A 24127-nucleotide genomic window follows, 5' to 3' on the forward strand; every position below is an offset into this window, starting at 1 on the left:
CGGCTTAAAGCCGCCACGCATCCAGTCAATTTCTGGATTTGCTTGAGGTCAGTTGGATAGCCAACTGTGATAGAGCTCGCTTAGGTTCAGAGAAACACCGAAGAGTCTGCTTGACCGGCTTGAATCCATTTAGAATATTAAGGCTATGCTCGGCCAATCTGCGTGGGATTCCTGGTCTGTCTGAAGGATGCCAGGCGAATATATCCCAATTCTCGCGCAGAAACTCCCGTAGTGCGGCGTCTACAGCGGGGTCTAACTGTGCCCCAATGGATGCTGTTTTTGTAGGGTCCGTTGGATGGACTTGGAATTTAACTATTTTGTCTGCTGGTGTAAAGGAGGTGGACTTGGATCTTTTGTCTAGTATCATGTCGTCCCTGTCCACCGTGGAGCGCATCGCGGTTAACTCCTCCTCCACAAGGGCTTCGGATAATGCCTCGAGGGCTAGTGCAGCTGTTTTGTTCTCGGTGCGGAGTGCTATGTCCGGACCACTAGCTAGAGTGATAATTCCCTTAGGTTCGGGCATTTTGAGCTTCATGTACCCGTAATGGGGTATGGCTCGAAAAATCGTGAATGCCTCCCGCCCTATAAGGGCGTGGTATCCGCTACTGAACAGGGCCACTTGGAATGTAATTTCTTCGGGCCTGTAATTCTCCGGAGGGCCGAATACCACATCAAGTGTGATTTTCCCAGCGCAACGTGCCTCCCGACTAGGGATGATTCCTCGGAAGGTCGTACTGCTTTGCTCAATATGGTTGCTGTCTATGTCCATTTTTTGGAGAGTTTCCTCATAGATGAGGTTTAATCCGCTGCCGCCATCCATGAGCATCTTAGTGAGCCGAAAGCTGTCCACAATTGGACCAAGGACCAAAGCGGCTGGTGCTCGGGCTGTTCGGAATTTAGGTTCGTCACTGGCGTTGAAGGTGATAACCGTGTCGCTCCATGGATTTATTGCTTCCACATGGCAGACTTCGGCAAGGCCGCGGAGTGCTCGCTTATGCCTATTATTTGAGGCGAAGGTTTCGAAGACCGTTAATACCGTGTTGTTATCCGTGGGAGGGTGCTCTGAGGTATTTTGGGTGAGAAGATCCTCACCGCTTTTGGCCACCTGCCGGAGTACCCAACATGCTCTAAGGCTGTGTGTTGATATGGTATCCGTTGTACTATGGATTTTGTAGGGCCCGTTGAGCCATCCCTCCAATATGGTTCCACGCCCGGTAGTGGGCTTTTGCTTCTTTGTAATTGAGTCGGGCGACTTATGAGAGTGCGCCCTTTTAGTTCGGACTAGGGGTTTTGTCAGAGCAGGATTATCCCAAAATTGCATTTGGGTTTTCCAGGCACTTTCCATCGCACAGTATTTCCGTACTATGTCCGCCAAGTCAGTGAAGTGTGCTACATCACGGCGACTTATGGCGTTGAGGACTCCCTTGTCCATGCAATTGTTGCAAAAGAACGGAATTGCATCTTCCTCACGACAATCCTTGACCTTGTTCATTACAAGGAGGAATCTGGCCCAATAGTGATGTACTGTCTCTTGGGGCGCTTGCCTAATGTGGAAAAGATAGTTTGTATCTGGGTGGGTGGGTGGGTGGATTTAATTCCATACCTTGACCCAATCTATGATCCCGGGGCAGGGGAGTTTCCGATCTTGGAAGTTCGGGCTCCGGGATGTTGCCCTACAGGTTCGGTATGCGGCCTGATTCTGGATTCAGGGCTAGGGCGGCATCCTCCCGTGAGCGAGTATCCTGTTCGGAGAGCTCGGGAATCCGGACGTAGTTCATCCTCATGATAGAGGGAGAATTGCCGCATTGCTCCTCCACAACCTCTATCTGTTGGGTGACCGGCGGAGAGTTAATCTCCCTTTGGTCGGGTTTAAGCCCGATCCGATCATAGTCCGTAGTGACTCCCAGAGCGGCAATGCGATCCAAGAGGTCGTTCAAAGAGGAGAGCTCCATTGGATCCATCTGCTCGACAAATTTTGAGCCAGTGTGGAGGCTATTTTCGATGACCCAAGAGGACATCGTCGGCGCGGTGGCCGAGCGGGCGGTCATGACGAAGCCGCCTAGTCGGAGAGTTTGGCCTACAGCCAGGGCTCCCCCATAGGTGATGTTGTCCTTGACAATGAGGCGATCCATCTTCCTTATGATGACGACACAGTGGAACTCTCAATGAAAGCACCAATGTTTGTGTCAAAAACCGGTGGATCTCGGGTAGGGGGTCCCGAACTGTGCATCTAAGGCGGATGGTAACAGGAGGCAGGGGACACGATGTTTACCCAGGTTCGGGCCCTCTTGATGGAGGTAATACCCTACATCCTGCTTGATTGTTCTTGATGATATGAGTATTACAAGAGTTCATCTACCACGAGATCAGAGAGGCTAAACCCTAGAAGCTAGCCTATGGTATGATTGTATGTTGTCCTACGGACTAAAACCCTCCAGTTTATATAGACACCGGAGGAGGATAGGGTTACACAAGGTCGGTTACAAAGGAGGAGATATACATATCCGTATTGCCTAGCTTGCCTTCCACGCCAAGTAGAGTCCCATCCGGACACGGGATGAAGTCTTCAATCTTGTATCTTCATAGTCCAATAGTCCGGCCAAAGGATATAGTCTGGCAGTCCGGAGACCCCCTAATCCAGGACTCCCTCACCCCGTTTGAGGTTACAGCCCTCGTCGCACTACAGGAGCAGTTTTCCCCCTTCGAGGATGTGTCCTCCCCGCTGAGTTGCCCAAGGTGATTTCCTTCTTTGCCGATCTCGATTGTGGCTTTTCATCCAAGTATGTGGTGATTTTTTTAGAAAAGGAAGTATGTGGTGATTAATAACGCAAAATTTTATTAGCTTCGATGCCATGCTATACATAGTGGTTAAAATAACTTGTGTTTCTTATACTGAAAAGTAATTCAAAATTTGTTTCTGTTTCAATTGGAGCCCTGATGCAGACAAGGATTGCGTGGTTGTACATGTCACTCGCTATGAGGCGGACGACCTGAATATACGCACTGGGAAAACAGAGTTCTTAGGCTGTTGGATCCTGGAAGCCATTTGCGGTTATACCAATGAAGAGTTGTATTCCAGCCTCACTGTTGTCAGGCGTGTTGTCCAGGGTGTACTGAAGCACAAGAAGTTCAAAGCTACTCCTTCGTTTGTGAGGCATACTGTTCTTGTCAAGCTTACGTAGGAAGATGATGTGGCATTCCTCCACAAACAAGTTTATCAGTGGCAACGCCACAAGGTTGTCTTCATGAAGGTTCAAAGGATTGAGCTGCTGCGGGACATCCTCGATGATGTTCATGGCAAGGTCTATCTTGTGTCCAACCCAAATTAGATCGAGGCATGAAATAGTTGCCCCAGCTAGTGTTTAATAGTAGTTTGGATTGTGTCTAATTATCCTAACCTTGCCTGTTATCGACCCCTCTGGGGCTAGTACTCTGTTTGAATCCGTCTATGGGAACTGCTGCTACTTTTGTGTGCCCATGAATCATGTGAGAACCATCATAATTGTTGCCAAAACAGATGCGTCCTCACTAGTTTTTTCATGAATATGGCATGGTAAGACATAAGTTGTCACGGTTTATCATACGAGCAGTGTGTGTTTTGATGAAATAGAGCACTCATTCGAGAACTATGCGCCGAAGTATACATAAGTACTTGTAAACACTGTTGGTGCTACCCCACTTGTAAGCAGTTGTGCAAAACACGGCACATTGGCTCAGCTCGCTTCAACACTAGGCTATCGACCAGCTAACAATCAACAATCTGTTGTCTGACATATAAGCAACTATGTATCTTGTTACAGTGGTTCATGCAGTTAATTGAGGCCACAATGTAATAAATTCCAAACGTTCACACGCTAGTCCAGCGCTCATGTGGAACACTCACATTAAACTCGTCTTCATAAAAAACTTGAAAAGCATAAGTTAAGAAATTTTATACATCTCAATGATTCATAAAACATAACAAACATATACTAGTTCATAGCAAAAGACAAAGTTGTGAGAAGGTTTACAAATCAGGAAAAAATAAGCAAGGCTTCTCTGAGCAAAGGGCCTCCCGACAGGCTTAAATTTCCTAGAGTTCACTTTGGTTTTTTCTTGTTGCCACCATCCAGGGTTAGGTTCTCTCATTCCAGAATAACCAATTATAATTGTGGTCTCAGCTGGAATGCTGAACTGAACCATGCAGTTTATTGACCAGCTGAAATGCTTGTGCATTCCACTAAATTTAAGCACTGATATTTGCAGAAATAAGCAGACCACAATGCCTCTTGTCCGTGCACCTGTCCAAAAAACCGCTGTGCAGCCGTGGCAGCTAGTCCTCCATGGATGAATTGGTAGAAAGTGCATTCTGGACTAGGATGCAGTTGTTTTCACTTGCCCCTGCACTGCAACCAGGAAGTAAAACGTACGAATCAGCTTCTTTTAGATTGTGTTGGTCATTCTACCTTAGTTACTACCAATGTAGGGATACCTTGAAGACGAGAGGTTAGACAACGGCAACGAGGGATAGCCATCTCATTTTGTGCAGTTGTACTAAAACTGAGGTGTGTGCTTTTGATTGCGCAGATAGAAACGATACGGAGACAGACATCCCGAAACGATATGGAGATAGACATCCCTGTTTGCGCAAATATGAAATACGGTTATTTAAGCAGTGATAGATATTACTACTTTCCCCCGTTTCCTCTTAGAACCAAGTCCTAGATTCATGCTACAACTTTCCCACTTTCTTCCCTGTTTGAACCAGCGCTTTGAGTCGACTGCATGAACTAGCTTTACTTCTAATAATAGTAGAAGTCTAGGTGGCTTTGGAACAGCGGACGGAAGTAGAAAAGGATCCACACGAAGGGAGCTGGGGCAGTAGAGCAAGGCATGTTTCGAAGGAATATATACCTGAGGGTCGTCGGCATGTGGCAAAGATGGCGTCGGGAGGCCGCATCTTGGCCACAATACCGCAGGGAGGAAGAAGGGGTCGGAGGCCCTCCCGAGCCGGCGCTCTCTCGGAGAGAACGGCATGGCCGCCGATCGGGACTTGCGGGCAGCAGTTGGTCTCCTCCCTCGCCACCGACGACAGCGTGAACGATGCACCTACACCCCTGGCCCGGTCGAGGTTGTCCGGCCGGATTTGTGACCAGCCGTGAGCTGAGAGAGAGTGTGGCCACCTATGTGTTGCTTAGATCTGGAGAGCATGAGAGAGTGAACAAGAGGAACCCTAGTAAAGCAAGCACTAAGGCTCCTGCTTTTATATATAGTGGAGTGATTTTGTTGTACTGGCTTCAAAAAAATGCGCTCCTACGTGTACCCGCGAGTGGGTGTGAGAGAACTAGTGTGTGCGTGCACCGCTTCTCTTTGTGAGAGTACAATATACTATGCCCAAAGAACGTTCGCCGCAAGAGTAATAGTATAAGTGTGTGACGTGTGAGCTAAAATAAAATGTGTGCACCATCTTTTGTTTTTTAGAAGTTCTGAGGGTAGGGTGTGAAGAGCACATATGTGCGTGACGTCTACCTGCAGATAGACGATGGGTGCGACGTGCGAGTCTGCGAGAGGACTCGGGAGATTCGTGACTCGTGAGGGTGCCTGTGCGTGAGAGAGAGGGGGGCACGTATCAATGCAATGTATGTGTGCATAAATCATTATCCGACAAACGTTCGCCACAAGCCTTTTCCTGATGAACCCCGTAAGAACCGTTAGATCGGCATCCGACAGTGTCAGTTTTGCCATGTCGTTTAACAGAACAACCACTCCTACATACAAACCATCCACATGAGTGTTAGCAACTGCCGTATGCTCCCTCCGTTCCGAAATGTAGTGCATATAGCTTTATTGAAAATTCGAACCTCGCAAACTTTTACCGAGTTTTCGTGTACCAAATTGCACATGTAGAATACCATGTATATATCATTTCATTCATCTTCGCGAGGTAACTATAAAGATGGGTGAGGAGTCTACAAAGAAAGACCATCGTATCACCCGTAGAAATTTCAAGCATCCTTTAGTGTCGAGGAATATCATAGGAACTCTATATGATATGATTTTTATAGGATTTTTTCCTTTAGAGCCAATTGGTTCATAGGAATAGATTCATATACTCCACATTTCAAAGGAAATAAACATGATATCATTTCTATAGCTTTAGAGCCACTTGGTTCATATGAATGGATTCCTATACTCCCTTAATTTCAAAGGAAAATAAACATTAGCATATATTCAATAGAAAAGTTCCTATGATATGAACCAAATTACATCTCTTTTCTAATCCCTCCTCATAGGAATTGAGATACATGTCATCTCTAGATTCAATAGAAAAGTTCCTATGATGTGAACCAAATGACATAATTTTTCCAATCCCTACTCATAGGAATTGAGATGCTCCATGTCATCTCTTTCCCTACAACTTACATGTATACATCTTCTATTCCTAAATAGATAGTACAACCCACTAGTATCTTTTTTCCAAAACATGCAACTATGGCACAAGAACTATATAGTGTGCCAATAACTTTGAAAGATGGTCGCTGGATGAAGCTAACCTGATAGTGCAGAGATAGGCAAATCCAAGCACTACTGGCCGTTGGATATCATCAACATTCCACCAGATCTGCCACATGTACAATTTAGAAGACTCCATGGTTGAACTTAAGCATAATGCACAAACCTCAAAACACAAGAACTTCTCCTTTGTTCTAGAATCTTCTGTATCATAATTAATTATTTATTTCTAAATGAATTGCCATTATTTGTTTTTTACTTTATGATTTACAATGCACAACCCCATGAATCTTAACATTTTTATAAAACTAATTGATTTTGAATGAGATGAACTATAAGAACTAAATGAACATCTACATCATGCATATATGACTCAAATCTTTACATGCTATAGTGTGTATTTATTCATAATTTGGTTTCGAAATCTCATGCGTTCAATACATGTGTACCTTACTAGTTTTGAGTAGAGTAGCACATTTCACGCGGCCCCGGGTATATCAAAATGCAGGGCCCATGTTGGGGAACGTAGCATAAATTCAAAATTTTCCTACGTGTCACCAAGATCTATCTATGGAGTCATCTAGCAACGAGGGAGGAGTGGATCTACATACCCTTGTAGATTGCGCACGGAAGCGTTCAAGAGAACGGGGTTGATGGAGTCATACTCGTCGTGATCCAAATCACCGATGATCCTAGCGCCGAACGGACGCACCTCCGCGTTCAACACACGTACGGAGCAGCGACGTCTCCTCCTTCTTGATCCAGCAAGGGGGAAGGAGAGCTTGATGGAGATCCAGCAGCACGACGGCGTGGTGGTGGAAGTAGCGGGATTCCAACAGGGCTTCGCCAAGCGCTGCGGGAGGAGGGAGATGTGTCATGGGAGGAAGAGGGAGGCGCCAGGGCTTAGGTTGGGCTGCCCTCCCTTCCCCCCACTATATATAGGGCCAAGGGAGAGGGGAGAGGCGCAGCCTTGGCCCTTCCTCCAAGGAAGGGTGCGGCCAGGGAGGAGTCCCTCCTCCCCAAGGCACCTCGGAGGTGCCTTCCCCCTTTAGGACTCTTCCTCTCCCTTGATTCTTGGCGCATGGGCCTCTTGGGGCTGGTGCCCTTGGCCCATATATAAATCTTTACCTCCGGACCATTGCGGAACCCCTCGTGACGTCCGGGATCTCATCTGGGACTCCGAACCACTTTCGGGTTACCGCATACTAATATCTCTATAACCCTACCATCACCGAACCTTAAGTGTGTAGACCCTACGGGTTCGGGAGACATGCAGACATGACCGAGATGACTCTCCCGTCAATAACCAACAGCGGGATCTGGATACCCATGTTGGCTCACACATGTTCCACGATGATCTCATCGGATGAACCACGATGTCAAGGACTTAATCAATCCCGTATACAATTCCCTTTGTCTAGCGGTACAATACTTGCCCGAGATTCGATCGTCGGTATCCCGATACCTTGTTCAATCTCGTGCGGCAAGTCTCTTTACTCATTTCGTAACACATCATCCCGTGATCAACTCCTTGATCACATTGTGCACATTATGATGATGTCCTACCGAGTGGGCCCAGAGATACCTCTCCGTTTACACAGAGTGACAAATCCCAGTCTCGATTCGTGCCAACCCAACAGACACTTTCGGAGATACCCGTAGTGCACCTTTATAGTCACCCAGTTACGTTGTGACGTTTGGCACACCCAAAGCACTCCTACGGTATCCGGGAGTTGCACAATCTCATGATCTAAGGAAATGATACTTGACATTAGAAAAGCTTTAGCATACGAACTACAGGATCTTGTGCTAGGCTTAGGATTGGGTCTTGTCCATCACATCATTCTCCTAATGATGTGATCCCGTTATCAATGACATCCAATGTCCATGGTCAGGAAACCGTAACCATCTATTGATCAATGAGCTAGTCAACTAGAGGCTTACTAGGGACATGGTGTTGTCTATGTATCCACACATGTATCTGAGTTTCCTATCAATACAATTCTAGCATGGATAATAAACGATTATCATGAACAAGGAAATATAATAATAACTAATTTATTATTGCCTCTAGGGCATATTTCCAACAGTCTCCCACTTGCACTAGAGTCAATAATCCAGTTCACATCGATATGTGATTAACACTCAAGGTCACATCCCCATGTGACTAACACCCAAAGAGTTTACTAGAGTCAATAATCTAGTTCACATTACCATGTGATTAACACTCGATGAGTTCTGGGTTTGAACATGTTATGCTTGTGAGAGATGTTATAGTCAACGGGTCTGAATCTTTCAGATCCGTATGTACTTCGCAAATCTCTATGTCATCTTGTAGATGCAGCTACTACGCTATATTTGGAGCTATTCCAAATAACTGTTCTACTATACGAATCCAGTCTACTACTCAGAATAATCTGGATTAGTGTCAAAGTTTGCATCGGCGTAACCCTTTACGACGAACTCTTTTACCACCTCCATAATCGAGAAAATTCCTTAGTCCACTAGTAACTAAGGATAACTTTGACCTCTGTCCTATGATCCATTCTTGGATCTCTCTTGTACCCCTTGACTAACTCATGGCAAGGCACACTTCAGGTGCGGTACACAGCATAGCATACTGTAGAGAGCCTATGATAAAAGCATAGACCTTCGTCCTTCCTCTTTCTTCTGCCGTGGTCGAGCTTTAAGTCTTAACTTCATACCTTACAACTCAGGCAAGAACTCCTTCTTTGACTGATCCATCTTGAACACCTTCAAGATCATGTCAAGGTATGTGCTCATTTGAAATTACCATTAAGCGTTTTGATCTATCCTTATAGATATTGATGCTCAATGTTCAAGTAGCTTAATCCAGGCTTTCCATTGAAAAACACTTTCCAAATAACCCTATATGCTTTCCAGAAATTCTACGTCATTTCTGATCAACAATATGTCAACAACATATATTTATCAGAAATTCTATAGTGCTCCCACTCACTTCTTTGGAAATACAAGTTTCTCATAAACTTTGTATAAACCCAAAATCTTTGATCATCATCAAAGCATACATTCCAACTCCGAGATGCTTACTCCAGTCCCTAGAAGGATTGCTGGAGCTTTGCATACTTATTAGCATCTTTCAGGATTAACAAAACCTTCCGGTTGTATCACATACAACCTTTCCTCAAGAAAATCGTCGAGGAAACAATATTTTGACATCCTATCTGCAAGATTTCATAAATAATGCAGTAATCGCTAATATAATTCCAACAGACTCTTAGCATCGCTATGAGTGAGAAAGTCTCATCGTAGTCAACTCTTTGAACTTGTCGGAAAACATCTTAACGACAAGTCGAGCTTTCTTAATGGTGACATTTACCATCATTGTCCGTCTTCCTTTTAAAATCCATCTGCACTCAACAGCCTTATGACCATCGAGCTGTTCTGTCAAAGTCTACACTTTGTTTCCATACATGGATCCTCTCTCGGATTTTATGGCCTCGAGCCATTTATCGGAATCCGGGTCCACCATCGCTTCTCCATAGCTCGTAGGTTCATTGTTGTCTAGCAACATGACTTCCAAGACAGGATTACGTACCACTCTGAAGTAGTACGCATCCTTGTCATCCTATGAGGTTTGGTAGTGACTTGATCTGAAGTTTCATGATCACTATCATAAGCTTCCACTTCAATTGGTGTAGGTGCCACAGGAACAACTTCCTGTGCCCTACCACACACTAGTTGAAGAGACGGTTCAATAACCTCATCAAGTCTCCACCATCCTCCCACTCAATTCTTTTGAAAGAAACTTTTCCTCGAGAAAGGACCCGATTCTAGAAACAATCCCTTATTGCTTTCGGATCTGAGACAGGAGGTATACCCAACTGTTTTGGGTGTCCTATGAAGATGCATTTATCCGCTTTGGGTTCGAGCTTATCAGCCTAAAACTTTTCACATAAGCGTCGCAGCCCCAAACTTTTAAGAAATGACAGCTTAGGTTTGTCTAAACCATAGTTCATACGGTGTCATCTCATCGGAATTACGTGGTGCCCTATTTAAAGTGAATGTGGTTGTCTCTAATGCCTAACCCATAAACTATTGTGGTAATTCGATAAGAGACATCATGGTATGCATCATATCCAATAGGGTGCAGTTATGCTGTTCGGACACACCATCACACTATGGTGTTCCAGGCTGTATTAGTTGTGAAACAATTTCCACAATGTCTTAATTCTGTGCCAAACTCGTAATTCAGATATTCATCTCTATGATCATATCATAGATCTTTTATCCTCTTGTCACGACGATCTTTCAACTTCACCCTGAAATTACTTGAACCTTTCAATAATTCAGACTCGTGATTTATCAAGTAAATATACTCAACATCTACTCAAATCATCTGTGAAGTAAGAACATAACGATATCCACTACATGCCTCAGCACTCATTGGATTGCACACATCAAAATATATTACTTCCAACAAGTTGCTTTCTGGTTCCATTTTACTGAAAACGAGGCTTTCAGTCATCTTGCCCATGTGGTATGATTTGCATGTCTCAAGTGATTCAAAATCAAGTGAGTCCAAATGGTCCATTTGCATGGAGTTTCTTCATGCATATACACCAATAGACATGGTTCGCATGTCTCAAACCTTTCAAAACAAGTGAGCGCAAAGATCCATCAACATGGAGCTTCTTCATGCGTTTTATACCGATATGACTTACGTGGCAGTGCCACAAGTAGGTGGTACTATCATTACTATCTTTTGGCATGAACATGTGTATCACTACGATCGAGATTCAATAAACCATTCATTTTAGGTGTAAGACCATTGAAGGTATTATTCAAATAAACAGAGTAACCATTATTCTCTTTAAATGAATAACCGTATTGCGATAGACATAATCCAATCATGTCTATGCTCAACGCAAACACCAATCTCGATGGTAGAGGGAGCGTACGATATTTGATCAACCTTGGAAATACTTCCAACACATATCGTCATCTCACCTTTAGCTAGTCTCCGTTTATTCCGTAGCTTTTATTTCGAGTTACTAACACTTAGCAACCGAACCGGTATCTAATACCCTGGTGCTACTAGGAGTACTAGTAAAGTACACATTAACATAATACATCCAATATACTTCTATCGGCCTTGCCAGCCTTCTTATCTACCAAGTATCTAGGGTAATTCTGCTCCAGTGGATGTTCCCTTTATTACAGAAGCACTTAGTCTCGGGTTTGGGTTCAACCTTGGGTTTCTTCACTAGAGCAGCAGCTGAATTGCCGTTTCATGAAGTATCCCTTTGTTCCCTTGCCCTTCTTGAAACTAGTGGTTTCACTAACCATCAACAATTGATGCTCCTTCTTGATTTCTACTTTCACGGTGTCAAACATCGCGAATATCTCAAGGATCATCATATATGTCCCTGATATATCATAGTTCATCACGAAGCTCTAGCAGCTTGGTGGTAATGACTTCGGAGAACCATCACTATTTCATCTGGAAGATCAACTCCCACTCGATTCATGCGATTGTTGTACTCAGACAATCTGAGCACAAGCACAACAATTGAGCTTTTCTCCTTAGTTTGTAGGCTAAGAAAATCGTCGGAGGTCTTATACCTCTTGACGTGGGCACGAGCCTGAAATCCCAATTTCAGCCCTCGAAACATCTCATACGTTTCGCGACGTTTTAAAACGTCTTTGGTGCCTCAACTCTAAACCATTTAACTGAACTATCATGTAGTTATCAAAATGTGTATGTCAGATGTTCGCAACATCCATAGACGACGTTCGAGGTTCAGCACACTGAGCGGTGCATTAAGGACATAAGCCTTCTATGAAGCAATGAGGACAATCCTCAGTTTACGGACCTAGTCCGCATAATTGCTACTATCAACTTTCAACTAAATTTTCTCTAGGAACATATCTAAACAGTAGAACTAAAGCGCGAGCTTCGACATAATTTGCGAAGACCTTTTGACTATGTTCAGGATAATTAAGTTCATCTTATGAACTCCCACTCAGATAGACATCCCTCTAGTCATCTAAGTGATTACATGATCCGAGTCAACTAGGCCGTGTCCGATCATCACGTGAGACAGACTAGTCATCATCGGTGAACATCTTCATGTTGATCGTATCTACCATACGACTCATGCTCGACCTTTCGGTCTCTTGTGTTCCGAGGCCATGTCTGTACATGCTAGGCTCGTCAAGTCAACCTAAGTGTTTCGCGTGTGTAAATCTGTCTTACACCCATTGTATGTGAATGTTAGAATCTATCACACCCGATCATCATGTGCTGCTTCGAGACAACGAACTGTCGCAACGGTGCATAGTTAGGGGGAACACCTTCTTGAAATTATTATGAGGGATCATCTTATTTACTACCGTCGTTCTAAGTAAACAAGATGCAAAAACATGATAAACATCACATGCAATCAAATAATAGTGATATGATATGGCCAATATCATATAGCTCCTTTGATCTCCATCTTGGGGCTCCATGATCATCTTGTCACCGCCATGACACCATGATCTCCATCATCATGATCTCCATCATTGTGTCTTCTTGAAGTTGTCTCGTCATCTATTACTTCTACTACTATGGCTAACGCTTTAGCAATAAAGTAAAGTAATTACATGACATTTATGTTGACACGCAGGTCATAAATAAATTAAGACAACTCCTATGGCTCCTGCCGATTGTCATACTCATCGACATGCAAGTCGTGATTGCTATTACAAGAACATGATCATCTCATACATCACATATACCATTCATCACATCCTTTGGCCATATCACATCACATAGCATACCCTGCAAAAACAAGTTAGACGTCCTCTTATTGTTGTTTGCATGTTTTACGTGGCTGTTATGGGTTTCTAGCAAGAATGTTTCTTACCTATGCAAGAACCACAATGTGATATGCCAATTGCTATTTACCCTTCATAAGGACCCTTTTCATCGAATCCGATCCGACTAAAGTGGGAGAGACAGACACCCGCTAGCCACCTTATGCAACTAGTGCATGTCAGTCGGTGGAACCAGTCTCACGTAAGAGTACGTGTAAGGTCGGTCCGGGCCGCTTCATCCCACAATGCCACCGAATCAAGATTGGACTAGTAACGGTAAGCATATTGAACAAAATCAACGCCCACAACTACTTTGTGTTCTACTCGTGCATAGAAACTACGCATAAACCTGGCTCTGATACCACTGTTGGGGAACGTAGCATAAATTCAAAATTTTCCTACGTGTCACCAAGATCTATCTATGGAGTCATCTAGCAACGAGGGAGGAGTGGATCTACATACCCTTGTAGATCGCGCACGGAAGTGTTCAAGAGAACGGGGTTGATGGAGTCGTACTCGTTGTGATCCAAATCACCGATGATCCTAGCGCCGAACGAACGGCACCTCCGTGTTCAACACACGTATGGAGCAGCGACGTCTCCTCCTTCTTGATCCAGCAAGGGGGAAGGAGAGCTTGATGGAGATCCAGCAGCACGACGGCGTGGTGGTGGAAGTAGCGGGATTCCAATAGGGCTTCGCCAAGCGCTGCGGGAGGAGGGAGATGTGTCATGGGAGGGAGAGGGAGGCGCCAGGGCTTAGGTTGGGCTGCCCTCCCTTCCCCCCACTATATATAGGGCCAAGGGAGAGGGGGGAGGCGCAGCCTTGGCCCTTCCTCCAAGGAAGGGTGCGGCCAGGGAGGAGTCCCTCCTCCCCAAGGCACCTCGGAGGTGCCTTCCCCCTTTAGGACTCTTCCTCTCCCTTGATTCTTGGCGCATGGGCCTCTTGGGGCTGGTGCCCTTGGCCCATATAGGCCAAGGCGCACCACCTACAGCCCATGTGGCCCCCCGGGGCAGGTGGCCCCACCCGGTGGACCCCCGGGACCCTTCCGGTGGTCCCGGTACAATACCGGTGACCCCGAAACTTTTCCGGCGACCAAAACAAGACTTCCCATATATAAATCTTTACCTCCGGACCATTCCGGAACTCCTCGTGACGTCCGGGATCTCATCCGGGACTCCGAACAACTTTCGGGTTACCGCATACTAATATCTCTATAACCCTAGCATCACCGAACCTTAAGTGTGTAGACCCTACGGGTTCGGGAGACATGCAGACATGACCGAGATGACTCTCCGGTCAATAACCAACAGCGGGATCTGGATACCCATGTTGGCTCCCACATGTTCCATGATGATCTCATCGGATGAACCACGATGTCAAGGACCTAATCAATCCCGTATACAATTCCCTTTGTCTAGCGGTACGATACTTGCCCGAGATTCGATCGTCGATATCCTGATACCTTGTTCAATCTCGTTACCGGCAAGTCTCTTTACTCGTTTCATAACACATCATCCCGTGATCAACTCCTTGATCACATTGTGCACATTACGATGATGTCCTACCGAGTGGGCCTAGAGATACCTCTCCGTTTACACGGAGTGACAAATCCCAGTCTCGATTCGTGCCAACCCAACAGAAACTTTCGGAGATACACGTAGTGCACCTTTATAGTCACCCAGTTACGTTGTGACGTTTGGCACACCCAAAGCACTCCTACGGTATCCGGGAGTTGCACAATCTCATGGTCTAAGGAAATGATACTTGACATTAGAAAAGCTTTAGCATACGAACTACATGATCTTGTGCTAGGCTTAGGATTGGGTCTTGTCCATCACATCATTCTCCTAATGATGAGATCCCGTTATCAATGACATCCAATGTCCATGGTCAGGAAACCGTAACCATCTATTGATCAAGGAGCTAGTCAACTAGAGGCTTACTAGGGACATGGTGTTGTCTATGTATCCACATATGTATCTGAGTTTCCTATCAATACAATTCTAGCATGGATAATAAACGATTATCATGAACAAGGAAATATAATAATAACTAATTTATTATTGCCTCTAGGGCATATTTCCAACAGCCCATGCATCATTGCCTTTTGGTCCACCATCGCAGGTGCTTGCTCTAAGTTGACAGTGTGATAATTGGTTTCATGTTGCATATGTTGTCTAGCCTGTATTTCTTCTATTTTGATTAAATTGCACCTTCTGAGTTTATATGTTATACATGTGCATATGACATGGCTTTCTGTGTCTAGAATACACTTCATCTATCTATCATACCATGTTCTCACATCAAAGTACTGCTGTTGTGTATCCCGCATCAGTCACTCATGATTGGACGCTTGGCAGTTTGACAGTGGTTGCATCTTGCATTGATTTCTATGTTGTACTGCTTCTAATTTTTCGAATTGCCACTTATGACAAGACACTTTTAACTTGGCAGAGTAATATTGGTTGCATCTTTCATATGGTGTCTAGCTTGCATTACTTCTATTTTCTAGAAAATCCTTCTGCTTAGTTTGCACATCGTAGCTGTGAATATGGCATGCCGTCCTGTTTTTCTTACATATTCCATCCTCATACGGTTGTCTTACATCAAAGTATTGCTTGTCTGTATCATGCATCAATGAGTTCTGAAGAGTGATTTTATTCTTTTGTGTTGTGGGTACAGCTTGACATGGCAAAGTCAAAAAAGAGCAAGGAAAATAATATAGTAGGGAGTGTTGTTACTCGTCGGGTGAAACAGAAAAGGTTTTGCAGTTGAGATTCTGTTGGTACTTATAGTGCAATAGAATGTCCAAGTCCACCGGCTAAATCTACAAACACAGTATTAGCTGCTCCACCAGCTGCAGCATCCACTTCAACTGTACCAGCATCTCAACTAGTTACTCGTTCGTTTGCTCCGAAACTGGCCAGTTCCCAAGTTGCCTTCACACCTAACACTACTTCAGAAGCACTGCTGACACAACAAGACTTGGCAAGATCATATGAACCTCATGAGCATCAACACCAAGACGGTACCTGACCGAGTCAAGTTGCAGTTGCATGCTCCTTTATATGTACTCTCACAGTTTGATGTACACTAACACTTTCCATATTCGTTGTTGAACTAGCACCACGGCGCAAGCGGAAACAGACATCAGAGATAATGCTTGACAGATTAACAAAATCTAAAGGAGGAAGAATGGAGATCCATTTTGAGGCAGGTTTAAAAAGGTCACGTGATGCTACAGAGTCAGCCAAGTTAGTATCAGAGGCAGCCGTTGCCGTTAGGTGTCATGCACGTATCCTCCCAACATGGATCCAGTACAGGAATGAGAAAGACAATACCCAGTTTAACACCTTCCTTGACCATTTATCTGTAAGTAATGTTATTCATCGCAATTAGTAATATTGTCTTGCTCTGTCCCTTACTTTCTAGATTCCTCATAATAAGACTCACATTCTTTTTTCAACAGATGAGGTTCAATTTGGATCCGAAAGATTATGCAACTAAACAAGCATGCACTCATGTTTTTCAGTCTGCTCTGCGACAGTATCGGTACCACCTTAGAAAATCTCACTTTGAAGGCAAGCCTAACAATGAAATCGCCCAAATATCTCTAGTGGAATATATTACAGATGAAGACTGGACAACCCTCATTAAACACTGGTCTGATCCAAAGTATCAGGTAGGCTCTATGTATTTGATCAGACCATATATTGAACTTGTATTTATGTATGTGCCTTACAAGTGTATATTCTTCTAGGCTAACTGTTTGAAGAACAAAACCAACAGTTCTAAAGTGAAATTCCAACAGACAACAGGATCTCGTAGCTATATTGCACACTGCAAGGCTCTTGTAAATAGCTGCTACTTCCTTCTTTTTTTCTGCCATAATATCATATCTATATTGACTTGTTCCAAATACAGAGGAAAGCCCGCGCAGACCAAAAAGAACCTGAATCGAATGCAGTGCAAATCCTCAAGGATTGCCACACCAGCAAGATGAAGGGCATGAGCACACCAGTTCAAGCCGCTGTTGTAAGTCCTTAATCCTCCTGCCTTGAACTGATTGGTACTGTGATGTGTTCATTTAACTACTTGGTTTGCAGCCAATGTTAGTTACTTTGTTCACTTTTATTCGCAATTGTCTTAACGTATCATTTCACCTTACATGGTTTAAAAGAGATGAAGGATATTCTTTTGGTCTTGATCTGCAATCTAGTTGTTATGTTCACGTGCATACACAATGATAAAATAGCCTATTTGTTTTTATATCTATTTACCCATGATATGAATGATGTCATACTATGTTCATCCTACTTTAAACCATGCCTCTTTATCCTTAGATGTCAATGAATGTGAGGAAATAGACAATATAGTAGGCATGCTACATGGACATATGTTCCGAAAGTGAATTTATTATGTAGTTGTGTGACGCCCCAAGACCGGAACTTCAGATACCTTCCTTGGGTTCCGAGTTTCATTGGTTTTTTGTTTGGTCCGTTGCATTTCATCTTTGCATCATGTGCACTGCATCATGTCATCATGCCATCATGTCATTTCTTTTTTTAACTCAACTAAATAAATGGCATGGATCTTTGATCCATTTAAACCGAGGGAATTCACGTGGTGATTTCTCTGTATAACATATCCTCCAAATATTTTAGGGAGCTATATTAAATATTCCTTTATTTTGGAATTCACCTCAACACACTTGCAAAATAATTCCCATGCATTTGTCCCATGCATCATCTCCTTCTCCTTTCCTTCTAGTTCTTTCTTCTGCAAGTGCCACTTTCCCCTTCTCAATTAATGTTCATTATTTTTCCTATAAATTCTCGACCATGCCTTGAACCTCTCTGTCAAATTTCATCTCGTTTGAAATTGTTTTGGTTAGGGTTAAAATGGTTCAAGTTTGAATTTAATTCAAACTTGAATTATTTTTACTTCCTTTAAAAATCTCCAAACCAATTTTGTTAAATAGGGCATGAATTCATGGTCATGCGGATATTTTTATATTTCTCATACACCTCTCATTTTCCCCTGTGCTTTTCTCTTTATTTTCTCCTTGTAGAAAATTAGAGAAAAGATAGCTGTAACTTTAGGCCAGCCGCAGCCCACTTGGGCCTCCCTCCAAACCGGCCCACCTAGGCCATCCTCTCCCACAAGCTGAGCTGCCAGGCCTCTCACCACCCCCTCTCTTCTGGGCCGGCCTCTAAGGCCCAGCCGCCCCACTTAACCTAACCCTAGGCCCGAGCGAGGCTACATCTCGTTCGATCCCTCTCCCTTCCCTCGTTCCCTCGCGCCGCCACAGAGGGTCGAGTAGCCCCGATCCCATCCTCATCCTCCCTTCGACTCTCCTCGGGCCGATCCCATATTTCCCTCGATCTCTCTTCTCGATCGCAGCAGCCCACTGTCGTCGCCTCCCTCTGCTCTACCCCGCGCCGCGCCTCCTGCCATGACCTTCCTTCCTTGCCTCAATGGACGCGAGGGCCGAGCTCGCCGCCCTGCCGCGTCGCCGGGGATGCCAGGCACCACAGCCTGCTGGGCCTCCCCTGCATCATTCTCGCCGGAGCGCTCCACCACCATGCGCCGCACGCCCAACCTCCCGCTCGCACCTGCGTCCCTCCATCATCGACGAGGACCACCTCTGTCCTCCACGTCCTCTGTTTCGCCTCCTCACAACCCTGCCGCGCCAGCGACCTCGCCGCCGGCGACTGAACCGCATGCATCAGAGGCCATGGATGTCGCTGCCCCTTGCGAGGCCGCTGCCGTCGCTATGGAACCTCCCCAACGCCTAGCTCTTCCTTGCCGCCGCCCCATGGAGTTCCATTGGCCCAGATCTGGCCGGGGACCAGACGAGCCCCGTGCCTGTTGATGTTGCTGTTTTCACTCTGTCAAACGAACGCAACACCTTCACCGGAGACCGCAAGGACCGTCAAGGATTCGCCAAGTACAACGCCGTCAGAGCCCCTCCAAGTTTGATGTTGGAACGTGTACGACCATGCGGATTCGCCAAGTACCACGACGTCGACGACTGTCAAGTTCAACTACTTTGACTACGAATGGTGACGATCCCGAACATCTACGGACGTGTACGACTATCGTTGCCGTAGAACCGCGGGTCACAAGCACAGTGAACAACTACCATCACCGAAGACCTATGAACCTAAAACTTCAAGTTTGACTACCGTCAAAAGGACGAGAACAAGTTCGAAGACCCGAAGTACCTCCATGATGACCCGAACATCTACAGAAAAACGTGTACCTCTACTGTCGCCATGTACCCCTACTTCCACTATGAACGTCCCGAGAACGTCTACTTCCCCTACACCGCATCGAACTTGGTCCGTTCCGACAACACACGCTTCGAAGGTATAACCCCGAGACGACGCCCGTGAATGAATGTTGCGTGTTGTATGAAATGCTCGCGTTTGCACCGTGCCCGACGTGTTTCTTGCATGCTACCCGTTGCCATACCGTCATCTCGTGGGACACCCGGTAACCGGGATCACCCCACCATCTTTTGCATGCTCCCACCACACTTTCTTTTGCACCGACGTTCTCAATGAGTTGTCGAAACCGGAACGTTGCAGTGGCACCGTTTCGTTATCGTCGCCGTGGCACCCCTTTCTTTCTACTATGGTGAAAATGCTTCATAATGCTCTTGTCAACTTTTAATAAAAATTGCATAAACTTGTTCATGTCATCTGCATCATGATAACAACTTCAAGAATGTTTAAATTGTTGTTTGCATTAATTTACTAATGCATATGGGGATTTACCGGATTTGTTGTTTGTTATATCCGGCCCTATTTAAAATTGTTTAGATAGATAATTCCTTTATGTTTCACCTCTTGCCATGTTAATCAACATTTAATTTTGTTAGGTACTTAAACGAGATCAAACTAAATAACTTGTTGTGGTGTTCCATCAATATGCATCCCGTTGCATATTGAGCTCCACTTAATTTGTAGGATTGTTTGTGCATTTTGCCATGCCATGCTTCATTAAACCGGACATGCATCATACTTGTTTGTGCATCATGCAATGCTTATGTGATGGTTGTTTACTATGTTGTTTGCTTCTTTCTGGTGTTGCTTCTTCGGGTTGTTTCTGGTAATGTCGTGTTGTGAGGATTCGTTCATCCACGTCCGTTTGTCTTCGTCATGGACTCGTTCTTCTTCCTTGCGGGATCTCAGGCAAGATGACCATACCCTTGAAATCACTACTATCTTTGCTTTGCTAGATGCTCGCTCTTTTGCTATGCCTATGCTGCGATACCTACCACTTGCTTATCATGCCTCCCAGATTGTTGAACCAAGCCTCTAACCCACCTTGTCCTAGCAAACCATTGTTTGGCTATGTTACCGCTTTGCTCAGCCCCTCTTATAGCGGTGTTAGTTGCAGGTGAAGATTGAAATTTGTTCCTTGTTGGAACATGGAGATGTTGTTCCTTGTTGGAACATGTTTTACTTGTTGGGATATCACAATATATCTTATTTAATTAATGCATCTATATACTTGGCAAAGGGTGGAAGGCTCGGCCTTATGCCTGGTGTTTTGTTCCACTCTTGCCGCCCTAGTTTCCGTCATATCGGTGTTATGTTCCCGGATTTTGCGTTCCTCACGCGGTTGGGTTATAATAGGAACCCCTAGACAGTTTGCTTTGAATAAAACTCCTCCAACAAGGCCCAACCTTGGTTTTACCATTCGCCACCAAGCCTTTTTCCCTTGGGAGTCACGCATCCCGAGGGTCATCTTATTTTAACCCCCCCGGGCCAGTGCTTGTCTAAGTGTTGGTCCGAACTAGAGCCACTTGCGGCGCCACCTCGGGGAAACTTGAGGGCTGGTTTTAGCTGTACGTAGTGTTCATCCGGTGTTGCCCTGAGAACGAGATATGTGCAGCTCCTATCAGGATGTCGGCGCATCGGGTGGTCTTGCTGGACTTGTTTTACCATTGTCGAGGATGTCTTGGAGTACCGGGATACCGAGTCTGATCGAAATGTCTCGGGAGGAGGTCTATTCCTTTGTTGACCGTGAGAGCTTGTCATGGGCTAAGTTGGGACACCCCTGCAGGGATTTGAACTTCCGAAAGCCGTGCCCGCGGTTATTGGCAGATGTGAATTTGTTAATGTCCGGTTGTACATAACTTGAACCTTAGCTTAATTAAAATGAGTCAACTGCGTGTGTAACCGTGATGGTCTCTTTCCGGCGGTGTCCGGGAAGTGAACATGGTGTTGGAGTTATGCTTGACGTAGGTTGTTTTAGGATCACTTCTTGATCATACTTTTATCGACCGTGCTTTGCTTTATCTTCTCGCTCTCATTTGCGTATGTTAGCCACCGTATATGCTAGTCGCTTGCTGCAGCTCCACCTCATACCTTTACCTTACCCATAAGCTTAAATAGTCGTGATCGCGAGGGTGCGAGATTGCTGAGTCCCCGTGGCTCACAGATACTTCCAAAACCAGCTTGCAGGTGCCGATGAGACCGTGCAGATGATGCAACCAAGCTCAGGAGGAGCTCGAAGAAGATCTTGTCCTTTGTGTTGTTTCGTTCTAGTTGATCAGTAGTGGAGCCCAGTTGGGGTCGATCGGGGACCTTGTCGCATTTGGGGTTCTTCTTTTATTTTGGTTCCGTAGTCGGACCTTGATTGTATTTGGATGATGTAATGCTTTATTCATGTATTGTGTGAAGTGGCGATTGTAAGCCAACTATGTATCTCTTTCCCTTATGTATTACATGGGTTGTGTGAAGATTACCTCACTTGCGACATTGCTTTCAATGCGGTTATGCCTCTAAGTCGTGCTTCGACATGTGGGAGATATAGCCGCATCGAGGGCGTTACAACTTGGCACTATGATACATGCTAATGTATTACAATAGTTCACCAAAATAAGTTATGTATAAACGTTTAACCTACTTTGTTTGTTTTTGTCTCACTACTAACTTATCTGGTACACTAATCTACAAGTTCAAACTTTCAGGAAGCTATGGAACAAATGATTGAACAACCACAACCACCTGAAGGTGACGAGGCTACTATAGGCACAATGCACCTCTTGCTGCAGTGCATCAGTATCTCTCCACTAACAGTGGAAAAAGCACCTTCCTGCATAATTCTGGGTTGGTTGTCAAGGTAAACTCGTCCAAATCGCCTACTGAACAAAATTTTCCTGCTAGAAAGAGTGATATATCTGTGCCCCAGACACAAGTCCAATCCCTAATGGACGTTGTTTCGGAAACAAGAATAGTGGTTGAGAAATGTCGTCAAGATATGAATGGTTTTGAAACCAGACTATCAGACATTTGCTTCGTTGTTCAAGAGCAATGGCGGAAAAAAGGTGGAGATCGTGCTGCTCCATCAGATTCTACAGCCTGAAACATTAGCACTCAGGTCAAATGATCTGTGCTTCTATACATCTGATGGTGCTTTTATCTGGAAGGACTGTAAACTTTATGCCAACAGGCCTTTTGTTGTATGGTTGGAATTTATTTTGTTGTGATACAACATTTATGATGCTGCCTCAGGCTGCAGTAATTACGATGCTATTTTTGTATAGTGTAGGTTTATCTTAGTAATGTATTCGGCCGAAAGCTTCGTAGGAGCCCAACATGCCAACATTCGTCGGGCCCACTCATTTTGGGCTAAAAACAATTACGGGCCAAAATTGGCATGTAGCCCACTAAAAATATCTGGGCCTAAATCAGCATAAGCTTTCATATTTTTCTGGTAGGCCTGTGCCCATAGTGGGCCTTTAACAGAACTAAGCATAATTTGGGCCCTTAGTAAAAATAGGCCGTTTACAGGTGTAAATATCTCGAGCCCATAAAAAACATGGGCCTTTAATAGACCGAAAGTGAGATTGGGCCCTGATTGTGCCAAATAACCCAGTGGACTTAGCATGCCGAAATGGTGGCCCATTTACGATGCGGATCTTTGCCAGGCCGAAATTTGGACGGGCCGTAAATGCGCCGACCTAATACACGGGCCTTTAACAGGCCGGAACTTCGGTCGGGCTAGATTATCGTCATTTTTATATGGGCCGTTAATGGGCCTGATATGACGTTGGGCCACATATGGCCCATGGTTTACGTCCGGTGTTAACAGGCCGAAAATGACAACAGGCCGAAAGTGGCCCAAAGCTATAGTGGGCCTTTAACAGGCCGAATGTCAGACATGGACGAATATGACCCAAATCCTTCACGGTCGTTTATGGGCCAAAAGTTTTGATGGCCTGTAAATGGCCCCAAATGAAGCCGGACCTTTAACAGGCTGGAAATACACCAAGCCATAATTTGGCCCAATTACTTAGCGGACTGTTAACGGGCCAGAAGTGACCATGGGCCGCGTTGATGACAAGTTTAGGACAGGCCGTTGACGGGCTGATTTGACAGAGAATGTTGGGCCTTTAGCTGGGCCTTCCCATTATGGTCTGCAGAATCTTGTGGGCCTTTAGCTGGGCCAGCCCATTGTGGTCCGCAAAATCTTGTGGGCCTTTAGCTGGGCCGGCCCATTATGGTCTGCAAAATCATGTGGGCCTTTAGCTGGGCTGGCCCATTATGGTCCACTAAATTTTGTGGGCCTTTAGCTAGGCCGGCCCATTATGGTCCACTAAATCTTATGGGCCTTCGGTTGGGCCCGCCCATTTAAACTTTGTGGGCTACTTTTGGGCCAGTCCACGTGTCAACATATCATAGGCCCATCTCGACCATTGGATGAGTGACACCTGTGCCAACACGGAGCTGATGCGTGGATCCGTCAGCCAATGAGAAATTTTACACGTGGAAAA

This window comes from Triticum dicoccoides, chromosome 6A, assembly GCF_002162155.2.
Source record: "Triticum dicoccoides isolate Atlit2015 ecotype Zavitan chromosome 6A, WEW_v2.0, whole genome shotgun sequence".
In the NCBI taxonomy this organism is placed as follows: Eukaryota; Viridiplantae; Streptophyta; class Magnoliopsida; order Poales; family Poaceae; genus Triticum; species Triticum dicoccoides.